This window comes from Delphinus delphis, chromosome 6 (genome assembly GCF_949987515.2).
Source record: "Delphinus delphis chromosome 6, mDelDel1.2, whole genome shotgun sequence".
Classification (NCBI taxonomy): Eukaryota; Metazoa; Chordata; class Mammalia; order Artiodactyla; family Delphinidae; genus Delphinus; species Delphinus delphis.
The window spans coordinates 81160613-81169582 of NC_082688.1; positions in this window are offsets into that span (position 1 = coordinate 81160613).

The window sequence follows — 8970 nt, forward strand, 5'->3', positions numbered from 1 at the left end:
TACATTCCCACCAACAGTACATGAGGATTCCCTTTCCTCCACACCCTCTCCAGCATTTATCGTTTGTAGATTTTTTGATGATGGCCATTCTGACTCATGTGAGGTGATACCTCATTGCAGTTTTGATTTGCATTTCCCTAATAATTAGCGATGTTGAGCATCTTTTCATGTGTTTGTTGGCCATCTATGGCCATCTATGGTTTGTATGCCTTCTTTGGAGAAATGTCTATTTAGGTCTTCTGCCCATTTTTGGATTGGGTTGCTTGTTTTTTTGATATTGAGCTGCATGAGCTGCTTGTATATTTTGGAGATTAATCCTTTGTCGGTTGCTTCATTTGCAAATATTTTCTCCTATTCTGAGGGTTGTCTTTTCGTCTTGTTTATGGTTCCCTTTGCTGTGCAAAAGCTTTTAAGTTTCATTAGATCCCATTTGTTTATTTTTGTTTTTATTTTCATTACTCTGGGAGGTGGGTCAAAAAAAATCTTGCTGTGATTTATGTCAGAGTGTTCTGCCTATGTTTTCCTCTAAGAGTTTTTTAGTGTCTGGCCTTACATTTAGGTCTTGAATGCATTTTGAGTTTATTTTTGTGTGTGGTGTTAGGGAGTGTTCTAATTTCATTCTTTTACATGTAGCTGTCCAATTTCCCCAGCACCACTTAATTGAAGAGTCTGTCTTTTCTACATTGTATATTTTTGCCTCCCTTGTCATAGACTAGGTGACTATAGGTGTGTGGGTTTATCTCTGGGCTTTCTATCCTGTTCCATTGATCTGTATTTCTGATTTTGTGCCAGTACCATACTATCTTGATTACTATAGCTTTATAGTATTGTCTGAAGTCAGGGAGCCTGATTCCTCCAGCTCCACCTTTTTACTCTCTTGATAGTGTCCTGTGATGCACAAAATTTTAAAATTCAGTTTATCTATTTTTCTTCGGTTGTCTGTGTTTTTAGTGTCATATTTAAGAAACCATTGCCAAATCCAAGGCCATGAAGATTTCCCCTTATGTTTTTTCCCCCAGCTTTACTGAGGTATAATTGACAAAATTGTATATATTTAAAATATACAATGTGATGATTTGATATATGTATACATTGTGAAATAATTACCACAATCAAGTTAATTAACACCTCCATCACTTTACATAGCTATATCTTTTCCTTTTTTTTTGTAGTGAGAATGCTTGATATCTACTTTCTTAGCAAATTTCAAGTACACAATACAGTATTATTAACTACAATCACCATGCTGTACGTTCGATCCTCAGAACTTAATCATTTTATAACTGAAAGTTTGTACCCTTTGATAGACATCTCCCCATTTTCCCCACCCCCAGCCCCTGGCAACCACCATTCTACTCTCTATTTCTATGTGTTTGGACCTTTTTTTTTATTCCACATGTAAGTGATACCATACAGTATTTGTGTTTCTCTGACTTATTTCACTTAGCATAATGCCCTCCAGGTTCATCCATGTTGTCACAAATGGCAGGGTTTCCTTCTTTTTCTTATGGCTGCATAATATTCTATTGTGTGTATATATATATATATCTCACATCTTCTTTATCCATTCATCTATTATATTAACAGACACTTAGGTTATTTCCATATCTTGGCTCTTGTGAATAATGATGCAAGGAACAAGGGAGTATATCACTTTGAGGTAGTGATTTCATTTCCTTTGGATATATGCCCAGAAGTGGGATTGCTGGATCATATGGTATTTCTTGTTTAATTTTTTGAGGAACTTCCATACTGTTTTCCATTATGGCTGTACAAATATACATTCTCACCAACAATGCAAAAGTGTTCCCAGTTTCTCCACACCTTTTCCAGCATTTCTTATCCCTTATCTTTTTGATAATAGCTATCCTAACAGGTGTGATGTGATATCTCTGTGGTATTGATTTGCATTTCCCTGATGATTATTGATGTTGAGCATCTTTTCATATACCCATTTGCTGTTGGAATGTCTTCTTTGGAAAACTATCTATTCAGGTCATTTTCCCAGTTTTTAGTCAGATTTTTTTGTTTGTTTTGCTATTGAGTTGTAGGAGTTCCTTATATATTTTAGGTATTAACCCCTTATCAGATATATGGTTTGTAAATATTTTCTCCTATTTCCTCTGTCCCTAGGTTGCCTTTTCTTTTTGTTGATTGTTTCTTTTGCTGTGTAGAAACTTGCTTATTTATTTATTTATTTTAAAGAGCCGAGTCTTTAATTTGTTCATTTCTTGCATTTGAAGTACTTCTTGATGACATCCTTGACCTGAGAATCTTTGCCATAGTCCTTAACCACCACACAACTGCAACCAGCCGCTTGACAGGGTTTTCCCTCTCTGTCAGTTTTACAGAGTCCTACCCACTCCCCTAGTTCCTTGCTGTCATCAACCTTAATTAGGTTGATTTGATGTTTAGCATGGGGGACCTCCACCAACTTGACTTATACAGGCTCATCACAGTTGGATGCAGGCACCCAAAGATGGGCTTGGCACTGGTTTAACACTTTGCAGCTTTGCAAATTCCATGTGCTAGGCCATTGCGGATGAGGGTGATCTTCAGCACCTCTTGCAAAACAGTATTAACGTCCATTGCACCTCCAGCACCAGTGCCTTCCTCGGCCATGGTGGTGGGTAATGGGTGGAACTGAATCTTGAATGTACCCCAACCTCCACCTCTGAGTTACTCAGCGGAGGCAGGGAAAGAGTATACAGAAGCTTTTTAGTTTGATGTACTCCTACTTGTTTATTTCTGCCTTTGTTATCATATCCAAAAATATCATTGCCAAGACTGATGCCAAGGAGATTTTCTTCTGTGTTTTCTTCTAGGAGTTTTATGGTTTCAGGTCTTACATTTAAGTTTTTAATTTGAATTTTTGTGAGTGGTGTACAGTAGGGGTCCAGTATCAATCTTGTACATGTAACTATCCATTTTTTTTCAACACCATTTTTTTTCTTAATTTATTTAATTTTTGGCTGAGTTGGGTCTTCATTGCTGTGCATGGGCTTTGTCTAGTTGCAGTGAACAGGGGCTGCTCTTTGTTGCAGTGCACAGGCTTCTCATTGCAGTGGCTTCTCTTGTTGCAGAGCATGGGCTCTAGGCATGTGGGCTTTAGTAGGTGTGGCATGCAGGCTCAGTAGTTGTGGCTCACGGGCTTAGTTGCTCCACAGCATGTAGAATCTTCCTGGACCAGGGATTGAACCCGTGTCCCCTGCATTGGCAGGCAGATTCCTAACCACTGCGCCACCAGGGAAGCCCCAACACCACTTTTTGAAAAGACTATCCTTTCCCCATTTTGTGCTCTTGATCCCCTTTCAAAGATTGGTTGACCGTATATGCATGGGTTTATTTCTGGGCTCTGTAATCTATTCCACTGGTCTATGTGTCTGTTTTCATGCCAGTACCGTACTGTTTTGATTACTGTAGCTTAGTAATATAGTTTGAAATAAGGAAGTATGATGCCTCCAGCTTGGTTTTTCTTTTTTTTTTTTAAACTAATTAATTAATTAATGTTTATTTTTGGCTGCATTGGGTCTTTGTTGCTGTGTTTGGGCTTTCTCTGGTTGTGGTGAGTGGGGGCTACTCTTTGTTGCAGTGTGTGGGCTTCTCATTGCAGTGGCTTCTCTTGTTGCAGAGCATGGGCTCTAGGCGTGTGGGCTTCGGTAGTGTGGCATGTGGGCTCTGTAGTTGTGGCACGCGAGCTTTAGAGCACAGGCTCAGTAGTTGTGGCGCATGGGCTTGGTTGCTCCGTGGCATGTGGGATCTTCCTGGCCCAGGGCTTGAACCCATGTCCCCTGCATTGGCTGGCTGATTCTTAACCACTGCGCCACCAGGGAAGCCCCTTGGCTTTTCTTTCTCAAAATTACTCTGGCTATTTTTGGTTTTACATGAATTTTAGAATTTTTTCTGTTTCTATGAAAAAATGCAATTGGAATTTTGATAGTGATTGCATTGAATTTGTAGATCACTTTGGGTAGTTATGGACATTTTAGCAATATTAATATGCCAATCCAAGAGCACAGGATATCCTTCCAGTTATTTGTGTCTTCAATTTCTTTCATCAGTGTCTTATAGTTTTCAGTGTATAGGTCTTTCACCTCCTTGGTTAAATTTATTCCTAAGTATTTTATTGTTATTGATGTTGTTGTAAATCGGATTGTTTCTTAATTTGTTTCCAGATAGTTTGCTGTTAGTGTATAGAAATGCAACTGATTTTTGTATGTTGATTTTGTATTCTGCAAATTTACTGAATTTGTTTCTTAGTTCTAACAGTTTTTTGGTGAAGTGTTTGGGATTTTATGTACATATATAAGTTTTCTTGCCTAATTGCTCTGGCTAAGACTTCTAGTCCTAAGTCAAATAGAAGTGGTGATAATAAACACTCGTCTTTTGTTCTTAATCATATGAGAAAAGCTTTCAGCTTTTCACATTTGAGTATGATGTTAGCTGAAGGCTTGTCATACATGGCTTTTATTATGTTGAAGTGCGTTCCTTCTATACCCACTTTATTGAGAGTTTTTATCATAAATGGGTGTTAAAACTTGTCAAATGCTTTTTCTTCATCTATTGAGATGATCATATGATTTTTATTCTTCAATTTGTTAATGTGGTGTATCACATTGATTGATTTGTGGATGTTGAACCATCCTCATATCCCTGGAATAAATCTCACTTGATCGCCATGTATGACTCTTTTAATCTGCTGTTGACTTTGGTTTGCTAGTATTTTGTTGAGACTTTTTACATCTATGTTCATCAGGGATATTGACCTGTACTTTTATTTTCTTGTAGTGTCCTTGTCTGGCTTTGGTATCAGGGTAATGCTGCCCTCATAAAATGAGTTAGGGAATGTTTCCTCCTCTTCAATTTTTTGGAAGAGTTTGAGAAGGATTGATGCTAATTCTTCTTTAAATGTTTGGAAGAAAAAAAATATTTGGTAGAATTCACTAGTGAAGTCATCTGGTCCTGGGTTTTTCTTTGTTGGGATGTTTTCATTACTGATTGAATCTCCTTACTTGTTATAGATCTATTTAGATTTTCTATTTATTCTTGAGTAAGTTTGGATAATTTTTGTGTTTCTGGACTTTATCCATTTCATCTAGATTACCCAATTTGTTGATGTACAGTTGTTCATAGTATCCTCTCATAACACTTTTCATGTCTATGAAATTGTAGTAATGCTCCCAGTTTCATTTCTGATTTTACTAATTTGAATCTTCTTTCTTTTTCCTTAGTCAGTCTAACCTCAATTGTGTCAGTTTTGTCGACCTTGTCAAAGAACCATCTTTTTGTTTTGTTTATTTTTCTCTATTTTTTGTAGTCTCCATTTCATTTGTCTCTGCTTTAATCTGTATTAGTTCCTTCTTTCTGCTATTTTTGGGTTTGGTTTTATTGACTTTTTCTAATCTCTTAAAGTGTACAGTTAGGTTATTGATTTGAAATCTTTTTATTTATTTATTTATTTGGCTGCATTGGGTCTTAGTTGTGGCACACAGGGTCTTTGCTGAGGCGTGCGGGATCTTTTTGTTGCGGCTTGGGCTCTTCATTGCAGTGCGCAGGCTTCTCTCTAGTTGTGGTGTGTGGGTTTTCTCTCTCTGGTTGTGGTGTGCAGGGCACGTGGGCTCTGTAGTTATGACACTCGGGGTCCAGAGCATGTGGGCTCTGTGGTTTGTGGCACATGGACTCTCTCATTGAGGTGCACAAGCTCAGTAGTTGTGGCACATGGGCTTAGTTGCCCTGTGGCATGTGGGATCTTAGTTTCCTGACCAGGGAATTGAACCCACGTCCCCTGCACTGGAAGGTGGATTCTTTACCACTGGACCACCTGGGAAGTACCTGAAATCTTCTTTTTAAATGTAGACATTTACAGCTATAAATTTTCCTCGTAGCACTGCTTCTACTGAATCTCAAAAGTTTTGGTATATTATGTTTTTGTTTTCATTTGCCTCAAAGTATTTTCTTTCTTTTTTAAAAAGATTTATTTATTATTTATTTATCTATTTTATTTATTTTTTGGCTGCATTGGGTCTTAGTTGTGGTATTCAGGGTCTTAATTGTGGTACGCAGGCTTCTCTCTAATTGTGGTGTGTGGGTTTTTCTCTCTCTAGTTGTGGCTCACAGGCTCCACGGTGAGTGGGCTCTATAATTGTGGTGTGCAGGCTCTAGTTGAGGTGCGCAAGCTCAGTAGCCCTGTGGCATGTGGGATCTTAGTTCCCTGACCAGGGATTGAACCCGTGTCCCCTGCATTGTAAGGTGGATTCTTTACCACTGGACCACCAGGGAAGTCCCTGAAATCTTTTTAAAATGTAAACATTTACAGCTATAAATTTTCCTGTTAGCACTGCTTTCACTGGATCTCAAAAGTTTTGGTATATTATGTTTTTGTTTTCATTTGTCTCAGAGTATTTTCTAATTTGCCTTGTGATTTCTTCTTTGATGCATCGTTTGAGTGTGTTGTTCAATTTCCATATATTTCTGAATTTTTCACTTTTCCTTTTGTTACTGATATCTAGTTTTATTCTATTGTGATCAGAAAAGATACTCTGTATGATTTCAGTCTTAAAATTTTATTTAGACTTGTTTTGTGGCCTATCATATCGTCTGTCCTAGAGAACGTTCCATGGGAACTTCAGAAGAATATGTATTCTCCTGTTGTTGGGCAGAGTGTTTTTGGTGTGTAGATCTATTAGGTCTAATTCATTTATAGTGTTGCTCAAGTTCTCTTATTTCCTTCTTGATCTTCTGTCTGGTTAGTCTATCCATTATTGAAAGTGAGATATTAAATTCTAAAACTATTATTGTAGAACTGTCAACTCTCCTCTTTGATTCTGTCAATTTTTGCTTTATATATTATGAGGCTTGGCTGTCAGTTGTTTATAATTATTGTATCTTGCTGTATCAAACAGTTTATCAATATACAATGTCCTTTTGATCCCTTATAACCTTTTTTGACAAAAAGTGTATTTTGTCTGACAGTAATACAGCTACCACAGCTCTCTTTTTGTCACTAGTTGCATGGGATATTGTTTTCCATCCTTTTACTTTAAAGCTCTGTATTTGTATCTCAAGTTAGTCTCTTGTAGATAGCATATAGATGGATCATGCTTTTTTTTTTATCCATTCTGATAATCTCTGCCTTTTAATTAGAGAGTTGAACTCATTTACTTTATTTTTTCATGTTGTTTATTTTTTCTTCCAGTTTCATTGAGATATAATTGACATACAGCACTGTATAAGTTTAAGGTGTACAGCATAATGATTTGACTTACATACATCATGAAACAATTACCACAAATAGTTTACTGGATACCCATCATCTCATATAGATACAAAATTAAAGAAATAGAAAAAAAATTTTTTTCTTTGTGATGAGGACTCTTAGGATTTACTCTTAACAACTTTCATATACAACATATAGTAGTGTTATGCAGTTATGTGATGTACAACATAATTAATATAACTGAAATTTTGTACCTTTTGAATACCCTCATCCAATCCCCCCTTCCCACACCCCCACCTCTGGTAACCACAAATCCAGTCTCTTTTTCTATGAGTTTGTTTTTGAATTACAACTGACCTACAACACTATGTTAGTTCCTGGTGCAGGAACTATTTCTATACATTTCAAAATGATCACCACAATAAGTCTAGTTACCATCTGTCACCATACAAAATATTACATAATTATTGATTATGCTGACACTGTACATTTCATACTCGTGACTCATTTATTTAAATCACTTATAAGGAAGGATTTATTTCTGTCAATTAGCTATTTGTTTTCTGTATGTCTTATATGATTTTGTTCCTCATTTCCTCCATTACTGCCTTTCTTTGTATTCAGTTGATTTTTTTAGTGTACCATTTTGATTCCCTTCTTTTTCCTTTTCTGTATATTTTTAAGTTATTTTCTTAGTAGTTAGCTTGGAGATTGAAATTAACATCTTAAACTTATAATCTAGTTTGAATAATACCAACTTTGTTCCAATAGTACAAACAAATAGTACTCTGCTCCTATACATCTTAGTTCTACCTCCTTTATATAGTTATTGTCACAGATTACATCTTTATATATTGTGTACCCATTAACATCAATTTATAATTATTATTTATGCCTTTTAATTCTCAAAGGAAAAAAAGAGGAGTTATAAACCAAAAATATAATATACTATCTTTTATATTTACCTATGTGGTTACCTTTGCCAGAGGTCTTTATTTTTTTGTATTGCTTCAAGTTACCATTTATTGTCCTGTCCTTTCATCCTGAAGGATTCCCTTTAGCATTTCTCATAGGCAATTCTACTGGTAATGAACTTCCTGTACTTTTGTTTATCTGGAAATGTCTTAATTTTTCCTTAATTCTTGAAGGATGGTTTTTCCAGATACAGAATTCTTGTTTGATAGTTTTTTCTTTCAAGATTTTAAATATATCATCCCACTGCTATCTGGCCTCCATAGTTTCAGAGAAGAAATCAACTGTTAATATTACTGAGAATACCTTGTATGTAGTGAGTCACTTCTCTCTTCTGCTTTCAAAATTTCAAGATTATCTTTGGGTTTCAACAAATTGACTATAATGTGTTTTGGTATGGATCTCTTTGAGTTTATTCTGCTTAGAATTTTTTGAACTTTGTGAATATGTATATTCATGCCTTCATCAGATTTGGGATGTTTTCAGCCATTATTTCTTCAAAAAATTTTTTTATGCTCTGTTCTCTCTCTCATGGGACTCCTGTGGTGAGTATGTTAGATGATATCCCATAGGTCTCTCAGACTTTGTTCGTTTTTCTTTATCTTTTTATCCTGCTCCTCAGACTCAATGACTTTAATTGCCTTATCTTCAAGTATGCTGATTCTTTCTTCTGCCTTCTCAAATTTGTTGTTGAACTCCCTCAGTGAATTTTTTCACTTTGGTTATTGTATTTTTGGCTCTAGAATTTAGTTGTTTGCTCATGGTTTCCTTCAGCTCTTTGA